Genomic DNA, 13,206 nt, shown 5'->3' on the forward strand with positions numbered 1-13,206 from the left:
TCCCCATGAACCTGGTTTGGCCGAATAGGGGTTCTTAATTTTTCAAAAATTCCATTTTTAATTCCAATGATTTTAAACACTTTCCAACAACATATCCCTACACAAAAACATGTTTTAAAGCCATTGGAATCATCAAATTAATGAAAAGAAAATGCCTTCCCTATGAACAGTGCTGGCCAAAATGATGAATCATAACCCTAACTTGGTTTTCTCCAAAAGTCAATCCATACACCACTTAATTTTCCTTATTCCACTTGATTATTAAGGTTTCTATCCTTCCCTAAGCACCACACATCTCAACCGAATTTTTTAGAATTTTCTAGCATTTTCCCAAGCAAAAATCCTTGTTTAATCAATGTAAAACTTAGGGATATTGATGCTTGGACATACCTTAGTGTTTTCTTGGTATTTGTTGGATGATTTCTTGCCTAAAACTCCTCAAGAATTTCATGTAAGGTGGCTGGATGAATAGTGGTAGAGTTTCCCCTTAATTTTCCCAACTTTCTGACATTTCTTCTTTGTATTTTCAAGGGGTATTTATAGACCAAATATTCTGCCATGCCATTTTCCTTCCTAGTTAGCATGCCCAAATGATAGATAAGGAGTTGTTGGTAGCCATCAAGTGCCTCAAACTCCTCATATTTGAACATGTGGCTTTTTTCTCTATATTTTCCACACAAATATCCTTTAATTTTGCATTTTATTTAATTAAAATTAAAGGATCTGGAAGCTGCATGAATTGGGCCTTCAATTGGGTTCATTTGTGGGCTCCACAAATAGTTTTAGACTGGCTTAAAAGATGGCCCACAAACCAAATCACTATCTCAAACCAATTAGAAACTGTATTGGTTACTATTGACTAGTAGCATTCCATAATTTTTCAAACCTCCAAAAATTCATTTCTCTCTATGATAATTCACCTTTTAATATGGGAATATGATCTAAAATTTTTTATAATTTTTCACCACCTCTAGGTATTTATTTTGAATTTTATTTGATTAGACCTTTATTGGTGTCACTACGGGAAAATAAATTTCCTAAAATTAATTCCTGAGCTTCCAAGGCCTAAAAATAATTTTATAAATTCAAAATAAATTTTCCATCAATCTCCCAAATTTATTGAGGCCTCCAACTAATTAAAATAATTATTTTCTTTTAATTTCCCAATAATTCCTTGAAAAACCTCTGTTTACGGGAAATTCCGTAACAATTCATCTTTACCAAATTTCCATCTTTCAAGCCTCAACTAAGTTTCCAAAACCTCTACTCTACACTTTTCTCATTTTTTGGGGATTTTCTGAAATTTTTCTCAAATTTTTCCGTTTTGCCCTTCCTAGACCGATGATTATGAAAATGTCAGTCTGAACCTTTTCAGGGTTTCATATCAAAAGTTGTTTCATCTCTCCATCTAGTTCCTACATTGACCCTCATCCCAATTTTTGATCCTTTATTGCCAGATGAAAATTTTTGGGATTTAACAGCTTATAATTGATACATGTGATGTTATGGTTGATTATTCTTGCTACTGGGATTTCATTGAAATCTCACCGTCCCAAAATAATCCAACATTTTAGGACCTGAATCATCCAAAGAGACACTACAAATTCAAGGGTAAATGTGGTGGTGAATCATGGAAACAATTATATTTTGGTAAAGTGGGTTGCCTAATTATTGTTAGTGATTATTGATGATTAATCTGTTTACTTGGTATTCTAGGTTGTTGATTGACAATCTGAGGACATTTGTGTCATCCATTCATTTACACTATAAGTGGTGTTAACAATGTTTTAAACAGTGTTAATTAACTTTGATTAAAGTGAGTTTTCATTAACTAAAACATTGGACCCAAGCGATTACTTAGGGTTTTTAATCAAATTTAGAGATTTCTAAACTCCCAATCAATTTAAGAGCTATGATAGCTAAGTCTTTATCATCAAGAGTCTATTTCATGTTACTTTCTCACTTAATCCAAATCATTCCTTCATTAATTTAAAATACCAAAAAGATTTACTTCTTTACAATTTATATTTACTGCACCACTTTTTGAACAATTTAGACCCTTTTTTTTTTAACCAAATCAATATGTCTTTGAAAACCAATTTAATCTAGATTTTTCCAATAAAGTGCTTCTCAAGAAGAACAATTGGTTGTGTCCTGTACTATATTATCTGGTGCAATCATAATCTTGATGACCTGAAAGGCGACATTCTAGTCCGATCAAGATCAGCAAGCTAGAACTAATAAAGAGCTTTTTAATTACAAGCATTCTTCACTAAGAATGATGATTGCATGTTGTTTAGGAGTTTTGAAAGCTAGATTTCCAATTCTAAAATTAATGTCACCATACAAGCATTCAAGACAACATCTTATAGTGGTGGCATGTCGTGCTATTCATAACGACATACGTAGGTGGAGTCGACATGATTTTTTGTTTACAAAATGAGAAAATATGAATTCGGCATAGGTGGAGGAGTTAATTGTAAACACAAATTTAGGAATTCAAGTTTGACGGGAAACTCAAATCTAGAGAGTACATGTTATAATTTGGACAACTATCAAGACTATCTAATCAAAGCGTAGCAGAGATGTCATCATATCGTGATCAAATTTCTACTAGGATGTGGTTGACTTATCGCAATTCTATGAATTAGATGTTACTTAATATGATTAGATGTTATTTTTGAGACTTTGTATAAAAGAATGTCTATTTAAATTTTAACCACGTTGGTTTTATTTGTAGTAAATCATTTTTTGTGTTATTTGTTAGTCATTCTATTCATTTTTTATTAAATTAATTTTATGCTTTTAAGTTGATGTTAAAAAGAAATTTAAAATTAATCATCCAAACAAGTTTTTATGTTTTATTGTTTTTAAAAAAGTTTTTAAAAAACAATTATCCAAACATGTTTTTTTTTGTTCTGAAAATTTGTTTTAAAAAAAATTTTATAAAATTGTTTTGAAAACAAAAGAACAGAAAACATTACCAAACAAGTCCTAACATTCTCTTCCCTTTTGATGATGATAGACTTATCCAAATAAATAAACGAGGGACCATCAAAAGTATTGCACTGGTAAACTCACAATTCAACGAGGGAGCAGATAAGGGAAGCAAAACAAAAGTAACTTTCTTATAACACATTGAAGAACAATAACAGTTAAAGCAATAACTACCCTTAAAGAAAGAAAAAAAATTTACAAAAACAAAAACAACCCTTAATCTACTTATATTACCTTATCATTCTCATTGCTTTTCTCTCCTTTTTTGTCATCATCAAAGGTAAAAGGAATAGGGTTAGGAGCTTGAGAAGAGGTAGAGGGTAGAATGACAGAGGGTGGAGGAGGAGGAAGTTATGGGGTAGTAACATAGAGAGGTGAGGAAGTGGAGATAGATACTGGAATTGGTAAGGTTAGGGAAGGTAAAAGAGATTGAGGATTAGGCGATAAGACTTGAGATATTGGTGGAAAAGGCACAGAGGTGGTTGGTGGAAGAGGTTTAGTGTTAGTTTGGGCAGAAGGAATAGTGGTGGGTGGCAAAGGTTCTGAAGTGGAAACTAGAGGAGATAAAGTGAGAGAGGGTTCAGGTAGAATAGATAAAGAAGGATCAGAGGGACCAAGCACAACAAAAGAAGGTTGAAACGTTGAAAGGCTGGAGAAAAGCTCATCGAGAGTGAAAGATAGCTCATGAAGTGGTGAGAAGGGATAAGCTTAGGCATCCTTTGATATCCAATAAATGCTTCTCCATAGCATGAAACCTTTCTCCAAAGAGCTCATCCTCTTATTAACACTATCTTTAAAAACCCATATTGCTTCCCTATGCAATATGAGTATGTCATTTATGATTCCAAAATTTTCTGTTAGTTATTTCTCTAACATCTTTTCTCGTTCCATACATTTTGCCCTCAAAGTCCTATAGCTCTGAGAGAACCAAATTCTATAAGATGGCACTAAAGAAAGATGGTGTGGCAGATTAACTAGGTGTAGTAGATTGACTAGGTCCAACAGAAGATTGAGCCTCATCTTGACCTCTTGAGGCACCAGTGACTAGCTGCTTTCCTTTTTCTTTGTCCTTTAGAGGTTTCTTTTGAGTAGTTGTGAATCAAAATTGAATCCTCATTTTATGGACTTGAGTGCTCCAAAAAGATGGAATTTTCTCTTCCTTGTCACTTTCGTCCAAGTTCTAGATATTAAACTGCTAGACGAAGTAGGAGACTAGTTGAAGGCAAGGCAGAGGAGTGACTCTAGTTTTGCATAAATAGAAAGATCTAATCTTATAGTAGATGAGTTCACCTTTTCACCACTCACTATTTTTGCTAACAACTTATAATCATCTTGGATGAGGTAAGAGTAGCTTCCAAACTTGTTCACCATGCAACTTGAATAGATAAAATGGATTATCCTGAAATAATCGCCTATTTCTACAAGATTGAGAGAGATCTCCAGGGAACTTGTCTGTCTGTCTGTCTCAATATCATGTATGCCTTAGAGAGGGACATATCTTGAGACTTTTCATGTTCCTTGGTTCCTACCAAGGCATTTATTAATCATAAATTCAACCTAATATGTCTCCCCTTTAAACTAGTAGTTAGATAACTCATGATCAGGTTCCCATCCTTATCAAAAGTGTCATGAATTTTCATATTGCAATAAAATCTATGGGCTATAGCTTGTGTCTATGCCTAGCCGATTCTCATAGTATTCTAAGGGACCTGTTAAATCCAACTTTATTTTTACAACCCTTTATAAGTTGTTTAAGTTCACAGAGACAACTGGACAGAACTTTCAATGTATGGAATCAGACTTAAATTTCCCTATATCAACTCCCTCATCAAGATTTTCTTTTAGATATTCACTCAAATTTCTAGGAATGTGAGAGGGAATATCTTATGAAGATTGGGCCTGAACAAATTGATGTGCGAGTAAAGACTAAGCTGATTAAGCAGTTTTTTCAATTCTATTTGTCTCCTTTGCCTTTACTGGCGAGGAACAAGTGGGCTCATTATCACAGGATATAAGATAAACCATGAATCAAGCAAGGTAGCCAACAGCTAGATGATACAACTTTTGAATTGAAACCAGATCGAGGATTGGACTCTCTTTGCAAAATATCCGATCAATGTTGAACAAAGTGGGAAGTGTACCTAGAATTCTAGAAAATTTCCAAACATCACAAAAAATAGAATAAATGGTATAGAATAGTATTTAAGGCCTGGAAGATGAAAATAAAATGAAAATAATTTGTTCTTGAATTTTCTGTATTTTCTTACAATTTTGGCTAATTAAGAAAAATTAGTCAAATTGAATTATTTAAAATACTTAGGGGTCTCAATAATTCATAGAAAAATTAGGAAAATTATTTGAAAAGTTATTATGAATTTTAAAATTATTCCTAATCACTGGAGATGAAACATCCTACCTTTAACCCTTCAGAATGTGCATTAGTAAGCGTTATGGTTTAAGCAAGTCAAAATACAAGCCCGTGGATTAAAAATTTCAACATATTTACTCGGGTTACTATTCACTATTCAAATTCCATATTACAGGCCCAATTTCAAAAATTCATAACTAATTCCATAAAAATTGTATTAAGGCGTTTTAAAATTTTACAGAAAGCTCCTTCAATTCTCTTTAAGAGAAAAATATCAAACTGGACTCATCCATGACCAATTCGTACAGTTTAATCAATAAAATTACTATTCATTTGGTAAATTCGGGAACTCCCAAATTCTGTGTCTTAACTTTGAAAATTCATATCTCCTTGTATACACATCTAATTAAGGTGACCTACCTCTCATTTTAAAGCCTGGGATGTGTACTATAGCTCTGCTAAATTTCGTGGCTTAACTCATTCATTTGGTAGGTCAAACTGGAGCTATAAACTCACTGCTTCATGACCTACGTTTTATCCCTTAACCTCTTTTTACTTTAATTCTTTCTATTTCTTTGGCATACATAAATTGGGTTTACACTTTTCCAATCATCCTCATACATTTCTATTCATCCCATATACATTGTAATTAAATACATGGCATCATTGGCATTCATAACATAAATTACATAATAGGAGAATTACACATTGAATAATAACATCATTCATTAACATCAATGATTCTCCACTTTCTTCTCCTTGCCTCTCATGCCATTATTGCCAACCATTGATTGACCTAAATAGGTGGTTAAGGAGGGGTGAGATTCAGGAGAATCTCAGTAGCAAACACTACCCGTAAGAATGCAAGACATAATGCACATGCATGACATGTTATAACATTAACACATGAATGCCATGGAAAGTAAGCTAAAGCACTTCATGCTTTCATAACATATTGCCAAGGCAAACATAACATAAACTTGCAAACATAACTATGCAAACATTTCATCATAGCTTAGTCACATCATGGCAACACAACCACATCATGCAAGCATACATATCAAGCACACAATATAGGTAAGTTCACTACCTTGTAACATAGCTTTCCTCTTGTTTTTCCTTTGATTCCCTTGTCTTTCCAACCCTATGGATTTTCAGTCAACACCATTAAACATCCTCTTGGATGTTTTAAGGTCCTAAACATATCAATACATGATGCAAAATAATTATTAGAATCAAATCATCAACTTATCTCTACTTGATTCTTTCTTAAACATATTTGAACTTTAACTTTTGAGTTTCAATTCCAACCTTCCTAAAATTATTTTCACATACTATCCCATATAATTTTGCATGTAGAATCCATTTCCAAGCTCAAAAAAATCAAAATCCAATCCTAACCATTCAGAACAGTCAAGGCCAAACAGAAGCACAAAATAAGGGAAAGTTGGATTTCTTGCAAAATCAACACAGAACCACTTGATTCTTGTTGTTTCCAAGCCTTTAAACATGCTTTTAACATCCATATCATCTTCTCTTATTCCAATAAATTTCGTGGAGCACCTCCCCATAGGATTTCAATCATCAAAAATCCAATCAAACCAACCACCAGCTCAAAAAGAACAAGGGAGGTAGAAACTACATTAAAAACAGCACACATACGTTGTTTTAGAGCTTGATCTGGCTTGGGATCACTTGGCCTTTCTTTCTCCCTCTTCTTTCTCTCTCTAGAAACCATTTTGCAAGAGCTTCCCCATAGGTTCAAGGAGCTTGGACGAAATGGAGGGGTGGGGTATTTATAGAAAGCTAGAACAAATCCTAGCAGTCGGTTCCGATTTGATCTCGGCCATCCATTCTTTCTTCTTGAATAAGTAAGCCTTCTCTCCAAGAAATGTGACACTTGTCTAAGTTGATGTCATCTTGATGACATCATGCTTACATCATCACACCACATGTCTTTAATCTAATCGCACACGTATCTTGCATTCGATCGTACACGTGTCTTGCATCCAACCGTATACGTAATACCTTCTTTTCCGATCTAACCATACACTTGTCTCTTCCATATTCGTTCATCATTTTGGCATTAAAATAGGGAGGAAATTAATATAAAATTCGTCCAAAATATAGCCCTTAGGCATTCCTCTACCTATTTTGCCATTATGCACCGTATCGGGTACTTTTTTTGAGTCCTGACTTACCTGGCACCACTGGGACATGTTCTAGCACCATTTTCTCATCTTAATTAAGTACATATATGGCGCCATCTTAGAGGAGTATAGATAAAAATAATTAGCTCTACTGACAGGCTTTTTAACCTTACTGAGTCACGCAGTAGAGATTTCACTATAACGGGTAGCCAAAGGATTGTCTAAATATTCTCGTACTGTGTTTTGATTTTTATGCTATCTATAAATATCTTCTACTGACTCAGCATGATGACTCGTAGGTGTCATGATTGCATTTGGTGACTTAGCATGCTGACTCATCGCTGTCATGATGGTCTTTAGATATTTTCTTTCTCCTTTTCCCAGAAATTTTATTAAATAATACTTAATCAGGGTTACCTTCTCTGAATTCTTTCTATCAGCTCGTAATTCCGTTGATCTGTCTCTGGGTTTCATTCTTTCCCTTTCATCACAGGAAATTCCTCTAATTTTTCTCGGGTCAAGAGTCAAACTCTAGATAGCTATTTTTACTTTCCCCGGATAGGGTATAAATAGGCTTTAAATTTAATTAAAGCTAACCTTGTCATTTTCTGGGGACATAATTAATTTTACAATCTGTGTAAATTCCTCAACTACTGTTCCCCAGTTTTTCCTGATTATTTGAGGTTGTCTCATAGCTTAAATAATTCAATTTAAGTTACTGTCTCAAATTGCTCAAAACCCTAGAATGACATCAGGGCATTTCTGTGATTTCTAGCCTTATATCGGCTCGGGATCCTATTCCCATTTTTCTGGAATTTTTCTAAGTCATTTGGGTCCTTTTTGCTAACTCTAAGCATTGGCAAACCAGAACTTTTATTATTTACAATTAGGTCCCTACTTGGCCTAGGAATCTTTTCTTTGCAATTTAGTCCCTCTTTAGGCCTAACCTTCGGAACCATCTCTTGCAAGTTTTTGGCATAACCTATGGCCCTTAGTTGTTTCCAATTCATCATTCTTTAGTCCACGAACACTATTGTTTTACACATTTGCCCTTGGAAAATCTCTTTTTCATTCCGAGGCATCTCCGGGACTTTCGTTGCATTAGACTTAGTAATCATCCTTTCCTTATGCTATTACTTGTATCTATGAGCCAAAATTTGGGATGTTACAGGAGAAGCAGAGGTTAGCTTTAAATTACTGGTAAAGGCCTTTCAGGAAACAAATTCAATTGAAGGAGTTATAGAGCAAAATAAAATCTGACAAAATTAAGAGAACCTCTCCTCATCAAAAGGAAGCTATTGGTGTAAGGAAATAATTTTTTGGAAATAGTGAATTTAACAGGATCCAAGAAAAATTTAACCGATATAGTAAAATTATACAGTGTAATAACCATGAGTATGGTAGGGCCAAATTTCCCCCTTTTTCCTGACCTAAATAGCGACAATTAAGGAGAGTGAGGACCTGAATGGAATAATACAATTTGTTGAAGGATAGAATTAGAAGATTGGAATTTTAAATAAAATATGAAGATTTCTACACATGAGAGCTTATATGTCCTATAAGGTAGCACCTTCATTCAATTGGGAAGACACCTAAGGGGACAAATGGTGCATGAAAAAGGAAAGAAGAGAAGAGATGGAGCCAAGTGTCCTATGGTAAAAATCAATAGTAAACTAGGTTGCCACATAATCAAGACTTAGGGTAGTTTTATAAACACCATATCCTCTCCTCTTAGGTCACTTTTTTAGCTAGTTTTGAGAGCTTGGAAAGCATAAGGTTTTAGTTAAGAGGGAAAAGAGAAGGAGGAGAGAAAGAACACGGCAAAAACAAGGTGATTCAAGTCATTAACCAAGGTAAAAGCATGACTATCCTATCTAGTGTTTGATTTTCTATGGATTGATAGTGTTAAACTTGGTTTTGGTGGAGTTTAATGGCTGAAAACCCTAAGCATTGGTGCTACACAAAATGCTCCTTGATGGATTATGATTGATGTTAAGTTGATATATAGATTAAAGGATATGAAATGGTTGTTTAATGATGATTAAACTTTGTTATTTGAAGGATTTCAAATTGTGTATCTAGGAGACACTGTTTGACCAAGATGAGTAAGCTATCCTAAGGTTGATTTTTTGTTATTTTGATGCTTCCAATGTGTTTAGAAGTTGAATTTGTGTTGGGAAATATGGAGAACATATCACATCTCGCAAAATTTAACCCTGATAATGGGTATGAAAAATTAAGTTATGGGTCAATAGGGAAAGTAGACTAGCTGACGAAGCCAGGCATGACATAAAACCTAAACAGGGTCTAGACTGATATTTTTGAAATTATCACTCTTGGAAGGGTAAAATGGAAAATTTTGAGAAAAATTCTAGAAAATATCTGAAAAATGGTAAAAAAAATAAATTAGAGGTTTTGGAACTTTATTTGAGGTGTTGGAGATGAAAATAGCATAAAAATAAATTATTACAGAATTTCCTAAAAACATAGGTTTTTTTAGAATAATAGTGAAAATTAAACAGAAACAATTATTTTAAATATGTAGAGGCCTCAATAATTTCATAAAAAATATGAGAAAATTATTTAAAGATTTATTTGAGTCTATAAAATTATTTCTAGGCCCTAAAAGTGTAGAAATTAATTTTAGAATATTTTTACTGAAATCTTATCGGTAAAGCCTTATTTTGGAGAAAATTCAAAATAAGTAGCTAGAGGTTGAGATAAATTTCAAAAATTTTCAGGGGGCTTTCCTATATTGAAAGAGGAGTTTTTATGGAGAGAAATGAATTTTTGGAGGCCCAAAACTATTTTTGGAAATAGTAACTGAAATAGTGAGTTTTGGTTAGAAATTAATATTTGTGATTGAGCCACACTTCTTCTTTTCTAATCAATTTTAGGCTTCATTTTGGGCTGAGAAAGCCCAAAAATTTTATACAGCCATGGCCTAACATGTAAAGAGAGTTTAAGCCCAATTTAAGCCCAAAATCTAAAAGAAAAATCAAGAAGAAGGGACACTTGACATGAGCTGAAATTTAAGGCATATAAAGAGAGACACATGTTCCCTTATGTGACAAAAAATGATGCCATTTTAGAGGGCTTGGGGTCATATTGAATTATATAAATACCCCCTAATGACACATAATTCGGCCAAAATTAGACAAAAGAGGGAAAATTCTGTCCAACCAAAGTCTCACCCTTAAAAAGTACTTAAAACCTCCTAAATCAAGAAAATCATCAGGCTTCAAACAAGGATCCATTAAGGTATGTCTAAGTCTGATTTTGGTTAGATTAATAGGCATTGTACAAAAAAACAAAGAGGAGAATAAATTTCCCAAAGAAGCTAAATTGAATAATTAGTCAAGAGGTAGCACTGAACTCATAATTTTAATGCTTTCTTGCTTGTTTAAATATGTTTGTGTTATTTGATTTATGTTGTCATGATATGGTTAAGCAAATTATGTGATTAAGAATGGAATTCTACATTGAATATGCCTTAGCAATATGTTATGAGGAATGATTAATGGCACGATTGGTTGCTCTCTTTCTATAGCAAATAAGATGCACATGAAATGTTGCATGATAATGTTAATCTCATGGTAACATAACACATTTTTACACAGCATAATTTGCATAATAATTATGATACATTGCTACTGAGATTTCTATGAAATCTCATCCTTTTATTTCAAATATTCATCAACTAGGGGTTAGACCAAATAAAGACAAAGGAAAGGAGATCATTTTAGGAGATAATTGATTGTTATGTCTCTTAGAACAATGTTTGTAATCATTACGAATTATTATAAATTATTGTAAAATTTGTGGGTTTATGTATTAATGATCAAAGTTGATATGCATGTGATTATATCATCAAGGAAACATGTTTTGCCACGGGTTATGTGATTGGAATGGTCATATGGAATGAAAAAAGGAGAATAACCAAGAATTTCATATAAAGTTGACTTTTTAAGGGCAAAGTTTGACCATATGAAATTGTATGCAACTGAATCAGAATTTGGCTGAAACTTGGCAGGCTTATAGATCATATTTTTAGCTTTAAAAAAAGTGTATTTTATTAAATTTAGAGTTTTGTACAAAGAGTTATGACCTTCGAAAGTTGGTCATAAATTCTGAAAAATTGAAAATTGACCATATGAATAATACCACTTTGTGTGAAATCTAGGACTGATTGGTAGGGTCTGTACACTAATGAGTATTTTTTCCTTAAAGATCATATTAAGAGCTTTAAATAAAACTTGGATCTACTTCATTTCGAGTTTTCTAGAATTAGTTATGATTTTTCAAAATTTGGCCTTCATTAGGGTTATAATGAATAATAATTCAAATTTATGAAATTTTAAAGTTCAAATTTTTCTAATTTAAGGTCACAAGAAATGATTCTAAATGGTTCCCATTAAGACAAAATGTGGTCTAAAAGTATGGTGTGACAGAACATATGTTTAGAAGCAATGAAATTGAAAATAAAATTATTGGAACCCGAGGGAACCCTTTCAACCAAACTAAAAAAGGAAGGAAGGAGTTGGGTTTTAATGAATCTAAGTTTAAATATGGATTCTACATGAAAAATTGTGTGGAAGAAACCTATGGGGGTTATCTAAAGAATATTGATGCCAAAACCCTAAATTAAAGGTTAAAGGGTAGGGTTTTAGAAAGAGTTGTTTAATGGAATGGTGTTATTGATTTAGATTGCTATTATTCCTGTTGTTTGATAGGTATCATTGTTGAACAAGTGGGAGCTCAAAAACCAGAGCAAGAGGCCGTGTTATTTAAGGAGGCAAGAGGTGGTAGCTTAGAACTTACAATTTAATGTTATCTTGCTTGGTTGTTACTTTGAGTAATTCCTTGATTATGTGCCATGTTATGGATGAGCTTGATAGATGTTAATGTGTTTGACTTACTGTATTGTATGTCTTAGCTAAATGCACTATTGAATTGATTTTTAGAATGAGTTAATGCTCTCTTTCATGACATGGAAATTGATTGATACTTTGTGAAATTACATGTAACATGCCTTGCTTGCTTGACATTATAATTGTGGTTCTCTACTACTGAGATTTTCATGAAATCTCACTCTTTTCCATGCCCAAAATAACACCATTAGGGGCTGCCAGTGATCATGGGAAATGAAAGGAGGTGATCACATCTTAAAGAATGATTTGGTGGCACTTTCTAGACTTTATGTTTAATATTGTAATAATTGTGAGTACGATGACTGATTGACTATTTGAGAACTGTAACTTATGTGAATATGCTTGATCTATGCTGTGGAATATGGTCCAAGTATGTTTGAAATGCCAAGATTGAATTATGGCAAGTTGAACTCTTAAAGGATAAAAGTTGATCAAAAATAAGCCAAAGTTTGACCACACATGTTTTTGAGCAAATGAAGGAATTTGATCATAAAATTTAGTATATCAATAGATCTCATTTCTAGCTTTAAAATAAGTGATAATTAATAAAATTTGGACTTCTGTACAAAAAATTATGCCTTTTCAAAGTTAGGCATAAATTCTGAAAAATTAAAAAATTGACCAAATGAATAATGCACATTGACATGGGAATTGAGCACACATGAGCTGAGCTTGCAATCTAAAAGTATTTTCCCTTAAAGATCTCATTGAAAGCTTCAAGTAGAATTTAGAACCATGTCATTTCAATTTTTCTAGAATT

This window comes from Neltuma alba, unplaced genomic scaffold, assembly GCF_004799145.2.
Source record: "Neltuma alba isolate B1F8T4 unplaced genomic scaffold, ASM479914v2 tig00001512_pilon, whole genome shotgun sequence".
Lineage (NCBI taxonomy): Eukaryota > Viridiplantae > Streptophyta > Magnoliopsida > Fabales > Fabaceae > Neltuma > Neltuma alba.